The sequence below is a fragment of the Lutra lutra genome, chromosome 4 (assembly GCF_902655055.1).
Source record: "Lutra lutra chromosome 4, mLutLut1.2, whole genome shotgun sequence".
NCBI classification, from domain to species: Eukaryota; Metazoa; Chordata; class Mammalia; order Carnivora; family Mustelidae; genus Lutra; species Lutra lutra.
In genome coordinates this window covers 165,793,095-165,807,077 of record NC_062281.1, presented here as the reverse complement: position 1 = coordinate 165,807,077, position 13,983 = coordinate 165,793,095, and the positions used below count along the sequence as shown (strand labels likewise).

The window sequence follows — 13,983 nt, the reverse complement described above, 5'->3', positions numbered from 1 at the left end:
ACATACCAAGGCTAAGTGATGAAAAAGCAAGCAAAAAATAATGCTGGTAAGTGAGCAACAAAAAGTGTTCTTTTTCATAGTAACTTTGAGCCTTCTACTGGCAGTTAGAGCAAAGAGTTCAATATAATAAGCATTTCCCTCTCCAACTAAATATTAAATTGCAGTCGGCCCCAAACTGAGTCTCAATCCTTTTTCAGAGTAAAAATAATAAGCTCTCCTATGTGCATGGTGCATTGCCACACTATGATATACATCAGCTCATCTGATTACGTGTTTATAGACTTTTTTTTTTTTTTTTTTTTTTTTTTTTTTAATGAGGGGAAACCCAAACATCTTCACGAAACAGGATCTCTCTTAGTTCGTTTGAACACAGTACTGGACTTTTTTTTAAAGTTCAAAACACAGCACAGAAAGGAGGAAGGGAATACTTTTCATTTAAGCAGGTCAATCTTTGGGACCAAGGAACTTCTTGGAGAAACTTAATAGATTAAGAAGCTCTGCTTTAAAGAGGATAATGGCAAGCCATTCTGAGAAGGATCAGATACTTCAGCATGCAAGAAACAACTGAAGGAACTGGAATTATCGAGGAGATGACAAGACTCGGGGACATGATTCTATCTTCCGATTCTCAACAGCTGTTCCGTAACCAGGAAGAATGGGAAGCAGCGGTTTCTCTGAACCAAAAATATTTCTAAACCCAAAGCCGTCCAGAACAGAATGTGTTTTCCTTGGGGAGAAATGGGTTTCCCATCCACTGGAGGCGTGTTCAGTACGGATAGTTCAAATGATTAGGGTGGATTTGGGATTTTCAAAGGGACTTCCGTGTGCGGTGGGAGAAAGGAGCCCTCGATGACTTTAAATTCATAGTCTGGAGATGTTCTGGGGTTCGCCCGTCTCCCGGAAGCCCCTTTTACTCCTCTCCGGCTGGCGCTCAGCTGTGCCGCGGGATCCCGCCTGGCCGCTTGCCCTCCGCGGTGCCCCGAGGCTCCGAGGTTTGAAAGCGGCTCTCCCCGCCCGTTTCCCGCGGCCCACGTGAGTGGTCCCGGCGCAGCTCTCGCCGCCGGAGCCAGCCCAAGGACCGCGGCTGACAGCTCCCGGCCCTCCGCACGCCCGCCGGCCTCGGTCCGAAACGCCCCCGACCCGCAGGCATCCCTCAGTTCTCGCGTCCGAGCGGAGCGACAGACCCGCCGCACACTGACAGCCGCTACGACTCCCGGCCCTCCGCGCCAAGCCCACCCTCCCGGCCGCCCCCAGCCCCGCCGGCCGGGACAGGGCGGACGCCGCTCGGACCCGCCGCGACGCCGACCCTCCAGACGCGCCCCCGCCCTCGGGCTGGCACCGCAGGGTTCCCCCGGGGCGCCCCTATCGCGTCAGGGCCGCGCGCCGGTCACTGGGCCGCACCGGCACGGCCGCGGACGCACAGCGGGCCGCCGGGGCTGGGGGCCGGGCTGACACGGCCGCGAAGGGCCGCGGCCGCGCTCGGACCGCAGACAGGCCCCCGGCCCGACAGCCGGCAGACGGCCGGACGGCGGGCCCCGAGGGGCGGGGGGTGGCCGCCGGCCAAGGTCCCTCCGCCGCCGCCTCGCTTGCGGCGTCCCCGCCGGCCCAGGCCCCTCAGGGCGCGGGCTTGCCCCGGGAGTGGAGGCGCAGCCGAGGCGCTTACCTGCGGGCTGGCGGCGGCGCGGGGCGGCTCACTCCTTCCCGCCGCCATGTTTCCGCTGCGCAGGGAGCCCGAGCGGACGCGCGAAGGGGGCGGGCGGGGGCGGCTCCGGAGGGCGGCGGGAGGGCTGGCCGGCGGGGCTGGCGGCTGGGGGCTAGACCGCGGCGGCAGCGGGGGCGGCGGCGGCGGCGGCGGCAGCGGCAGCGGCAGCGGCGGCTCCCCGCCCCGCCCCCCCTCCTACCGCCTCCGCGGCCTCCTCCGTCTCCTCCTCCTCCAGCCGCGGGGGTGGCGCGCGCCTCGGCCGTTGGGCCCGCGCGCGGGGGGCGGGGCGGGGCTGCTCGGGGAGGGGCGCCACCGAGCGGGCCCTGTTGGGTCAGCCCCAACGCCTCCCGCCCGGGTCCAGACCCGCGCCCCAAACCCGCTCTCTGCGCCTCGTCTCCCGGACGGGTAAACTGAGGCCTGGAGAGGGCTCGGGGCTAGGGTTCGAGTCCCGCCGCCAGTCACCCACTCCGAGGAGGCGCAGGGACCGGGGGGCGAGACAGCGATGCCAAGAGCGGTCAGCTCTCGGCCCTGCAGACCGACTGACGCAGGACGCCGCCTCGGGCTCAGAGCCGGCGCTCTGGGGCTCGAGTCCCCGCCCCACTGCTGACCAGCTGTGTGATGGATGACCTTGAGTAAGTGACCTCGTTCCTCTCCTCCAGGGCCCTCCTCTCTCACGTGATAGTACTTTACCCAAGGGACTACTGTGAGGCTAAGTTAATGCTTGCAAAACTGACTGGACAGTGCAGGGAGTTAGTAAGTAAATGCTCAGTTAAGTACAAGCTCCCGTGGTCCCTTCATGGCTCACCCATTCAACAAGTACGCATTGAGCCCTCTGTGCCAGGCACTATACACAAGACCATTCTTTCAGTGCTCGCTAGCACTCCCCTGGATTAACCGTCCCATCCCCGTGATAATCCCCAGCAGGGGGGTGAAACCACTTGTCCAAGGTCGCCCAGCCAGGAATGACTGATTGAGTCTCCAGCCTGTTTGACTTCAAAAGCCCGGTCTCATGCCTGCAAGGAGCGGTCATCTCTGGTTAGCCTGGATCAAAGGAGGCACCCGAGAGTCCAACGCATTCAAGCTGGCTCTTGAAAGAGCCTGCAAGGGGAAAGCTAATTTCAGGCAGAGAGAAGGATGGATGCAAAGGTGTAAAGACGTGATACCGTATGGCTGGCTGGTGTGAGTGGTGTGGCGGGAGTATGGGAGACATATGGATATGGTGATGATGCCGCTGACGCTAGACAGGGAAAGGAAGCCAGAACCTGGGAGGAGGTATTGTAGGGTCTAGAATGACATTGAATGTCCTTGTATGTCTACCTTAGAATTCACCTTGTAGGCCAGCGGTTTTCATCAAGTGGTCCTGGGACTGTTGGATGTCCCTCCGATCTTTTCAGGGGTCAGTGAGCTCCGAATTATTTTCAGAATAATGCTAAACGTGTTTTGCTTTTTTTTTTTTAACCCATTCTCTCACGAGCGTACAGTGATGTTTTCCATAGGATATAGGACATATGATATTGCAACAGCTTAAATACAGAAACAGATTTTAGGATCCAGTTGTCTTCTCTTATACCAGGTATTAAAGAGATTTGCACAAATGTATAAAACGCTACTCTTTCACATTTTGTTGTAGAAAATACAGATATTTTTCATTGAAGATGTATTTATGATAACATGTAATGAGTTTATTGTCGTAATTTTAAATGAATAAAAATTTAGAACTCTCTCAGTTTTTAATTTCTAATATGGTAAATATTGATGGAAGGAACAAACTGCATGGAAAGGGGTCTTTTTTTTTTTTTAAAGATTTTATTTATGTGACAGAGAGAGAGATCACAAGTAGGCAGAGAGGCAGGCAGAGAGAGAGAGAGGAGGAGGAGGAAGCAGGCTCCCCACTGAGCAGAGAGCCCGATATGGGGCTCGATCGCAGGACTCTGGGATCATGACCTGAGCTGAAGGCAGAGGCTTTAACCCACTGAGCCACCCAGGTGCCCCCCTGGAAAGGGGTCTTAAGACCAAAGGGTTTATGAATTTGCAACAACATGGTTGGAACTAGACAATTATCATATGATCTCTCTGATATGAGGAATTTGAGAGGCAAGGTTGTGGGTGGGTAGGGAAGGAAAACATGAAACAAGATGGAATCCAGAGGGAGACAAACCATAAGAGACTCTTAATCTCAGGAAACAAACTGAGGGTTGCTGGGGGTGGGGGGTTAGGGATGGGGTGGCTCGGTGATGGACATTGGGGAAGGTATGTGCTACTGTAAGTGCTGTGAAATGTGTAAGCCTGATGATTCACAGACCTGTACCCCTGGGGCAAATAATACATTATATGTTAATTTTTTTAAAAAAAGGATTTATGAATGCACTTGCTTGGGCATTAAAAAGCTACTGAAGAGTTAAATGGGGGAGTAACTTAATCAGATTCACATTTCAGAAGGCGCTCTTAAGACCCAAGCCAGGACGAGGGATATGTTCACAAGGCACTGGCATTCCAGGCAGAGGGGTAGAAACCAGAAGGTGCAGGACAGGTAAGCAACAGAGCTATGACACAGATGATGTTGGTCTTTTTATTCCTAATTTGATGTGGCCTGGCCACCTGACAGGTCAGCACCAGGGCGAGTGTTTTATTCCTTTATCTCCACTGGGCCCCATGTACGGAGGATCGTGCCCATGTTTGCTGTAGGTGCTGTTTCTTCTTCTGACCCCAGCACACTGTTCCCCCTTATTGCCTCTTTTCTGAGAAGCAAGTCAAGGAAGTAGATGAGAGGAAGGGAAGAAGTTACCAGTGACAGCCTGAGTGGGCCTGGGAATCCTGGCAGAGCGTCCTCTGAAGCTACACAGCCCAGGCTAGCCTCCACGTCCTTCTAGGGCTCTTCAGGCAGCGAGGGGTGAACACCAGAGTAAAATCACTGCTGTCTGGAAAGCTGCTTTTAAAGAGAAGTTCCCCCCAGAGTGCTGAGAGTCTGTTCCTTCAACATTAAAATAAATTATCCACACCAGGTGAAAATCTGTCAAAGGTGTATTAGGAACTTCCAAGCTATCTGGAACTTCTGGAAATAGATTTATTATTTTCTTGATGCATTATAAATACGAACTGGTAGCAATATTGGGCTTTATTATGAAGAAATCCTCTCGGGCTGCTGAAGAGTGAAGGACTGTATTCCGCTTTAACAAATGTCCTCGGGATGCTATGGCTTGGGGTTCTCATGATGGTTTCTTCAAGTTTCTGGTTGTTCCCTGCCACTTACCTTGCTGTCATTAGGCCCATCCCCTTCACACCTGCTTCTTGCTAAAGCCAAGAAGATAAATAGTCCAAGCTCCCCAGAGTGTCAGATAATGGGAGTAAGGATCTGAAGGACCGTCCTAGGGAAAGTCCTAAGGAAGCCAGCTGCAGAGGCAGTAGAGTGGGGTGGTTGATTATGAGCTGTGGGGTTAGCCTTGGCTATTCTGGTTTCAGTTTCTTCCTCTCTAGAATAGAGGGAGGCTAATCACATACCTATCTCATCAAGTTGTTGAAAGGATTAACTCGAAGCATGTAATCTAGGTCACCAACCCCCTCCCCAACCCTTTTTGTTCTTAGCTCCAATCCATAAGATAATTCCATACTGAGTCCTTAAACTTCATGTGTTACAAACCAAAATCATGACTTTCCATCCTAAATCTTCTCTTTCTAGCTGTGTTCCCCATTTCAGACAATGGCACTGCCATCCTCCCAGTCATCCAGTCTTTACTCTATGGTGTGCTTTTTATCTTATTTTTAAAGATTTTATTTATTTGACAGAGAGAGATCACAAGTAGGCAGAGAGGCAGGCAGAGAGAGGGGGGAAGCAGACTCCCTGTGGGGCTCGATTCCAGGACCCTGGGATCATGACCTGAACTGAAGGCAGAGTCTTAACCCACTGAGCTACCTAGGTGCCCTATGGTGTGCTTTTTAAAATGCCTCCCTATCCTCCACATCTTGTCTATTTCCAAAGCACTCTGCCTTTTCAGGCCCCATTCCCTGGACTGTTGGATTTGTAACCTAATTCTGACTCTTCTCTCAAATTTGCCTCCCTCAGCTGCCAGGAGCTGAAAGCATCATAAGAGTCCCCAGTTCCTAAAACTTAATAAGTCCTCAGTACCTACAGGACAAAGTCCATTGCCTTAGTATTGAACTCAAGGCTCTCCATGGTCTGGTCATAACTTTCCTTTCTAAATTCGTTTCTCTCTATTCCCCTTTACTTGGTTCGCTTGTACCTTTCTACATTTCTCCTTTGCTACTCTGGGCTTTTCCAGAGTCTTCTAGAATTCCTTCTTCTCTCTTTCTATATGTCCTAATCCCACCAATCCTTTAAAACTCTGATTTCATATTGCCTCCACAAAGCCTTCCATGATCTTCCTTCCAGATCGAACAATAAAAACCAACGTTTATATAATGCTTACTTTGAACCAGACACTTTTCTACACACTTTGCATGTACTATCTTAATTAATTCTTGTGATAATTTTATTTTCATAACATTTATGCAGTAAGCATGACTATGGTCTGCATTTTACAGATGAGGAAACCAAGGTACAGGAAGGTAAAGTAACTTGTCCAAGGTCACACAGCGAGTAAATAGAGGAGTCAGAATAGGAACCCTGGTATCCTGGCTCTACAGCCCATTTTTCAACCACTGAGCCAAAATGAAATGAGCTCTCCTGTCTCCACTCCTCTTAGCTCTCATGGCAGGCCATTCAAACGTCTGTTCGGGTCTTTATCACTTCCTATGTCATTATCGGTTAACATGTTTTATCTTGTCTACTTACAGAGTAAATTTCTTTTTTTTTTTTTTTAAAGATTTTATTCATCTATTTGACAGAGAGAGATCACAAGCAGGCAGAGAGGCAGGCAGAGAGAGAGGAGGAAGCAGGCTCCCCGCCGAGCAGAGAGCCCGATGCGGGGCTCGATCCCAGGACCCTGAGATCATGACCCGAGCCGAAGGCAGCAGCTTAACCCACTGAGCCACCCAGGCGCCCCCAGAGTAAATTTCTTAAGAGCAGGACCAGTATCTGATCTAAAACAGTGTCAGCTAAATTTCTTGAGCCCTTAAATATTTAGGAATGTTTTTAAAAGATGTAAAATGAACAGAATATTCTACAGCAATAAGAACAAGTGATCTAAAGCAAGATTGACAAATTATGAGTCCTTGGATCACATCTACCCCAACTCTCATTTGTGTATGGCCCAGAAGCTAAGCATGGTTTTTACATTTTAAAGGGTTGAAAAAAAATTAAAAAAAGAACAATATTTCAATGACAGATGAAACTTATATGAAAATAACTGTCTATTGGAACCCAGTCAGGTTATCTATGGCTGCTTTTGTGTTACAATGGGCCGTAGGACCTACAAAGCCTAAATTATTGACTATCTGGCCATTTATAGAAAAATTTGCCAAACCCTGATCTAGAGCCACAAGTAATAACATGAAAATATCTTAGAAGTAGCACTGAACCGAAAAGGATAAGCAGCATGTTGCCACTTATATAAAGTTTAAGAATAAGCAAATCTTTATAACTTTGGTTCCGGGACACACATACATATGTAGGAAAACATAAAGAACCAACATGGAAACAACAAGTTCAGGGGAGTGGTTATCTCTAGGGGGCTGGAGGTAGGAATGCCATCAGGGAGAGCACACAGGGGATTTTAACTCTTTGCAAGCAAGGTGGAGGGTACACGTGTTCATTGTGTGTTTTTTTTTTTTTAATCTCGTATTAGAAACAACAATGTTTCACAAGAAATGAATAGATGAGATTCAAGAATTTGTTTACTTTTACTTTGACTGGTTGAAATACACTCGGCTTTCACCCATAGCTAAGATCTTCCATGACCTATAAATCCCTAGAACCCTACTGAGATGGTAATGGGTATTATTTAGAACATGGTAATTCTCAGGTCACACAGGGACTCCTGATTAAGGATTGTCTCTGTGAACAGCGCTCCTTGAAGGCAAGTCCACCTAAGCCAAGTTTGGGGCCGCAGCTGGAACAGCTAAGTCCAGGCTACTTGCTTTGTCTGTGGAATATATTGGCCTCAGGGCGCTGGACTGATCCCAGGCCTCCTCCTTTTGTCTGAGCGCTGGGCTCCGTGTCAGTCTCCCTGCCTTTGCCAGGCGGGAATGGGCAGAGTGTATTCAGATCCTGATCTGCTTCCAGGTCCTCGTCTGCATCCCTGAGTCTCCTTTAAACATTTATTTGATGGAATTTCAGGGAGTTCCTGTCTTACGAGTGGCCTAAGGTTACGAGGATAATTAGATATGGCCTGAATCCAAGGAGCACACAGTTGGGGAAGTTGGTATGTTAATAGCCAACAAGAGGACAGTGTTGTAAGTGCTGATTGCTTTGTAACAAATTACCACAAATCACTGCAAATTTAGTACCCCCATTGATTAGTTCTGTGGGTCTGAAGTCTGGCAAGGCACGACTGGGTTCTCCACCCAGGGTATCAGATGGCTGAAGTCAACGTGTTGGCCAGCTACCTTCTTATCTGGAGGCATGACTAGGAAAATGTCTGCTCCCAGCTCCTTTAGCTTCTTGACAGAATTCTTTTCTCTTTGGTTCTAGGACTGAGACCCCCATTGCCTTGCTGGCTATCAATCAGGAACGACTTTCAGGTCCTTGCCTCATGCCCTGCCTTCCGTCTCATCCACAGAGAATCTCTCACATCAAATCCTGCTCACTCTTTGAATCTTTCTGAAGACCCTTCAACTGTCAGAGAAAACTCTGAACTTTTACAGAACTTGTAATTAGGTCCAGTCAAGCCAGGTAACCTCCCTCCTCGAGGGCAACTGTACCATGTTACATAAATCTAATGTCAAGAATAAAATTCATCATCTGCACTGTCTCAGGGATTATGCAGGATTCGTAGACCAGGGGCCAGGGATCTTGGGGACCTTCTTAGAATTCTGCCTACTACACCCAGGGAGAAACGTTCTCTTTCCCAATCTCTTGCTCTGTAACTCCATGGCTCGCTATGTGTTGCCCTGCCATTATTAGGGTACATTTTTAAACTTCTTTTCTAGGCTGAAAGTTTCTTGGAATCAGGAACCTTGGTCACACCTGTAGCTCCAATGTCTTAGACAAGGCATTCTTCTGAAGGACATATTCCTCCAGGTTTGCTAAGAAAATAGACAAGGGTATATGTTGTCTTTTGAATTCCTGCTTCTCTTTCATCCCCAGGTCAGAAAGTCTCTGCCATTTCTTAGGAAGAGTTCCTTGCTCCCTCCTCTGGGCTGTCACTTGGTACATATCTCTGTATGATGTATATCACATGGTAGCATCTTTGCTTAGTCTGTCTCTACCTTGAGGAGAGCACTTCCTGTTTCTTCCACTTAGTGTCCCAGAGCGCAGGCCATCCTAGATGGCAATATTTAATGCTCGAATTTCTAAAAAGGAGGCATAAGGAGTTCTAAAGCCAAGAAGCACATGGAATGTGGACATGGGGTGTAAGCAACCCTTGGAAAGGATTGCAGAGGGACGGCAGCTCACAAGTGCAGAGGGAACAGAGAGGGGAAAAAAATAGGCAATAAATAAATAAATAAATAAATAAAGTTTAAAAAGGAATACCAGTAAACCCCAGGCCTGCTGTTTTACGTATTACATTAAGGAATAAACCGGGCAGAGCCCATCATAAGGGACAGCTAGAAAGAATGATTATTTGGGGACTGATCATCAAGGAAACAGTAGTTTACTTTTATAGTCCAACGTTTCATTTTCACTTTTGGGTGGACAGGGAAACCAAGGGAGAATTGGCGTAGGAAACAGAAAAGATGGCTTCTGGAACTTAAAATCAGTGGGGCTGCTGTGGGGTGGGGCACCTGAAGCTTCTCACACCCTTCATCTCCGTCCTGATGTGGTCATTTGTCCTTTCACACCTCCTTCTGGTTGTTGGCCTTTTGTGACTCCTTTTCAGCTTCGAGGCTGCCTAAGATTATTAAATGGGCAGTGTAAACAGATTTCTTCCTTTTTTTTTTTAAGATTTTATTTATTTATTTGAGAGAGAGACACAGCAAGAGAAGGAACAGAAGCAGAGGAAGTGGGAGAGGGAGAACCAGGCTTCCCACTGAGCAGGGAGCCCGATATGGGGCTCAATCCCAGGACCCTGGGATCATGACCTGAGCTGAAGGCAGACACTTAATGACAGCCACCCAGGCACCCAGAACAGATTTCATCTGTATACTAAGTTTGTCATCAGAAGAACAGTGGGAAATATTGTGATTGGATTCGCCAGGAGTGGCGAACCTCCTAGCAGCAATTACAAGGATGGGCCAACAGGGTGCGCTGCAGGAGCTAGAGGTGAGCTCCATGCCTCTCCTGAGTTTAGGGCAATGATTCTGGATAGCCCATGACAACAGAACTCCCCTTCTCCTTCCATGACGGTCCAAGGGCGGGTTTGTTCACCCTCTCCCCTCTGACAACTTTGCTTCTGGCTGATGTTTACTGGGGGAGCTAACCATCTGCTCTTTTACTGAGGGCCCCCGTACAAGACCCTTGGGAGAGATGCTCACGTAGCACGACATTCTGCTTACGGAGCTTACAGTCCATGAGGAAGCATATTCCTATGCAAGGCAGGAAGTCCTAAGTGCCAGGAGGGAAAGGAAGTCAAAATGTTGCCGTGTTTGGAAGAGATTCAGGGAGGGATTTATAGAGGAGGTGGTATTTCAGGTGGACCTTGAATGATGGGTAGGAAAGTTAGAGGGGGGGGCGAGGAAGTATCAGGGGAATGGGGCATTGTCTGGAGAAGGTGGAGTGAGATAGGGACAGAAAACTGAGGGGACGTGGAAGGAATGGCGAGGAGCTTTGTGTGGCTGGAGCAGAGGTCCGCATAGGAGTGTCGTGGGTCAGCGAGCTGGGCAGAGAGAAGGAGGCTTAGTTCTGGAGAGTCTCAGCTGTCAGCTAAGAATCCTGAGAGCAGGCAGGGTGGGGTGAGCAGAGGACGTGCAGGGGGGAATGGGGCCTCAGTCGGGGAGCAGAAGTACAGTTTGGACTGGTTTGCCAGGTTCTTGCTGCTTCCTTTGCCTGGAATGCCTCTGCTCAGCCTCTTCCTTGACATTCTGTGTAGCCTGTGCCCATCGCAAACGCCTTCTCCTCCAGGAAGCCTTGCTCCAGTCTTCCAAGCTGGCTCGGATCTCTCCCAACCCTGAGCTCCCCACAGCTCACCATCCACCCTTGCCGATGGCATTTCTCATCACCCGCCCTGCTAGGTGGCAATTTGAATCTGTGTCTTTTTGGAATCCTGTGCACATTAGATGCTTGGTAAACATTTTCAAGTCTAACGGAATTCGCCTCCTCTGGAATACTCAGCCTGTAACTTGGAGAAGCAGAGCCATGGTGCTCCATCATTCTGACTAGCATTCCTGTAAACATGGTAGACAGACCGTAGATGAGAATGCCTTCCCCTCTGTTATGCCAGAGCTGAGATTAGGTGGGGCCTTGGAATTCATCTCATCCTCATTTTACTCAGGCCCAGAGAATTGCAGTCACTCACTCAAGGTCACACAGTGAGTTGATGATCTGAAGTAAGTTGTTTTGTATGTGAGTTGTATCACAGCACCTAACACACAACACACTTGATAATCCTGTCTACCTCCCCAGCCTCTTGAAGTGTGATTAAGTACCAAACTGCCTGTAATTTTTTCCACACTTTATGGGAACTTGATGCCTACGAGCCTCTACTCATACCTGGAATTTCTTCTTTTTTCTGTCTCTTCCTCCTACCCTCAGCAGGTTAACTCTCACTCATCCGTGAATCTTCCCCAGATCCCTCGGTCGTCCAGCCTTGGCAAAGACCGGTTAAATGTCCTTTCTCTTGCTCTCTTAGCAGCCTGCATGCTTCCTTTCATCATTACACTTCCCAGGTCACGTGTATATCATTTGCTTCTGCACCTGTCTTCCAGCTGATGATATGCTCCAGAAGGTTGGAACTGACTCTAGAATCTTCATTATGTGCCCAGCACCTCACTCCATACCTGGAACACATTGATGCTTGGTAGATATTTATGGGATGATGTGTGCAGTGGGGTCCTGGGAGGCCCAGGCATAGCAAGAGGGACAGTCTCCTCTCTTTTTGCCTACTCTGTAACTCACAAGGCCCTACCTGGACGGGCTGCTCAGATTCTGATGGTCTGAGGGCTTTGCAGAGCATTGCTGAACCCAAATCTCACTGTTTATTAAGACACTTCTGCTCTTTTTCCTTCTGTAAAATGCCAAATAAAAATGGTTCCAGGAACCTATGTGGCGGAGAAATTCCAGACCCTGTCTGAGGTCCCAGATAAAGGCCATTATTGTTAGGAAGTTGTCATTAACCCCACCTGCCTTTTCTTTGTGCTCTGGCTCCACACCCTTCTAAGGGCACAGATTTTTTTTTTTTTTTTTTTTTTTTTTTTTTGTCCTTAGTTACTCTTAAGCCTGTTACTAGATGGTAACAGGAAAAAAAAAAAAAAAACTTGACAGCAGTTGACATCAAAATGAGCTTAGGTATCGGTTGGCTGCTGACATCAAAATGAGCTTGAGGTATTGGTTGGTGACAAGCTCACTTTGTGCCCTGGGCTGTGACTTCAAGTTGATTAGCTCTCAAAGGACCTTACCAGATGGCCAGTGTCCTCATCTATAAGGCAGGAAAAATAGCACCTACCTTGCTGGTTTGTTGCAGTAGTGAAAGAAGACAAAGTAGGCAGAGGTACCTGGCACGCGGACATGGTTAAAAAAATGTTACCTCTCTAGCAGACAGCAGCAGAGTCCTCTTAACTCTCTTCTGCTGTAGCCAGACTTTATCCATGCTCCTAAGTTTCATCCTAGGCATCATATTTTAAAAGAGGGATATTGACAAAGTGTCACCCCGAAGCGAATGACCCAAGATGATAAAAATCTTGAAATCAGTTTTTTTTTTAAGATTTTATTTATTTGAAAGAGAGAGAGAGTGAGCAGGAGCAGGGCAGGAGGGGCAGAGGGAGAAGAGAAGCAGACTCCCTGCTGATCAGGGAGTCTGCCGCTGTGGGGCTCAATCCCAGGATCATGACCCGAGCTGAAGACAGATGCTTAACTGACTGAGGCACCCAGGTGCCCCGAGAATCTGGAAATCAGACTTTAGAAGAAACAGCTGGAGGAGCTGGGACTCTCTGGCCTGGGGAAGAAATAACTAGGAAAAGAATGGCATAGGCAGGCCTCAGAGAGGTCTTCAAGCAATGGCAGGATTCTCACCCAGAAAAAGATTAAGCTTTGTTCTAGTCCATAAATATTTATGGTATTTACTATTACGCATCAAGAACTTAGAGTGCAAAGCAAAGTAAAATGCAATCCCTGCCCCCAGAGGGTCTTAGACTATGCAGGACCAGAACAGTGCAAAAGGGGGTGTGTAGGATGTGCTGGGGGAAGGCAGAGAAGAATGAATTCTGCAGAGATCCTGGAGGGCCCCACCGAGGAGGTGACATCCATTATGGAGCTCTGGATAGAAAAAGAAGGAAGGGCATTCAGGCGGCAAGTGCGGCAGGTTCAGACAGAAAGGCAGCCTCCTGGAAAACCTCAGATGCCCTGGCAGAGCAGAGGGAAGTGAGCCTGCAAAGTCCGGCAGGAGCCAGATTGTCAAGGGCCTTGGGTATTAAGGTAAAGAGCTCGGACTATTTACCTCGAGTGGGCATTGAAGGGTCCTCATAGGCATTTAAGCGGGGGATTTTTTATTTGGAAAGGATGCTGTAGTGCGGTGTGCCGAAAGGCTTTATGAAGAGAGACAGAAGGCAGGGGAGGCGGGACATTCCAAAGAGTTACACATGGGCTTGAATCTTCCACTTATTGTGGATGAACTTGAGCACATTATTGAAACTCTCTGAGTCTGGTTTTGTTTTGTTTTGTTTTGTTTTGTTTTTTTCTGGTCATATATTGGGATGATCACATGCACTTTAGAGAGATGTTTTAAGAACCAAATGAGGTGATACATCCAAGTGCCTGGTACCTGAATGGTGCCCAGTAAGTTAGCACACTTTCCCTCCTTCCTTTTCTCTTAATGGACAGAGTAGACAGAAAAACAATTCTGCTCACTGAGATGTGGAGTCCTGGCCACACGGTGGGCTAAATCCCCTTGGGAGAAATGAATGCATTACTGGATACGTTCAGGGAGGATATTTCTCTGGTGGAAGGGAACAACATATGAACAACATAAACCTCCAAAATCCTTTCCTACTTTAAGGTTTTATCACCTCTGGGACCTAAGTACTAAGGGCATGGTCAAGAGCCTGAGGTTTGATAAAATCTTTTAGTATTGAAC

The 13,983-nt window shown here is 48.4% G+C and overlaps 1 protein-coding gene and 1 long non-coding RNA gene across 10 annotated transcripts in view; one reads left to right on the top strand and one right to left on the bottom strand.

Moving 5' to 3' along the window:
- Positions 1–1,865, bottom strand: part of SCMH1 (Scm polycomb group protein homolog 1) — a 174,321-nt gene extending 172,456 nt beyond the window's left edge. For 5 of the 9 annotated variants that reach the window (XM_047723925.1, XM_047723943.1, XM_047723926.1 and 2 more), the window contains exon 1: positions 1,664–1,861. The gene's annotated coding sequence lies outside the window, so the exon portion shown is untranslated. Of the gene's footprint in view, positions 1–1,663 lie in introns of all 9 variants that reach the window. The other 4 variants (XR_007126414.1, XM_047723942.1, XM_047723936.1 and 1 more) reach the window with 3 other exon arrangements.
- A 110-nt stretch (positions 1,866–1,975) lies between these two features.
- LOC125096853 (uncharacterized) lies at positions 1,976–8,545 on the top strand. Its single transcript, XR_007126415.1, has 3 exons — positions 1,976–2,334; positions 4,139–4,232; positions 8,289–8,545. It is a non-coding gene; the product is annotated as an uncharacterized LOC125096853 (long non-coding RNA).
- The last annotated feature ends 5,438 nt before the right edge of the window (positions 8,546–13,983 follow it).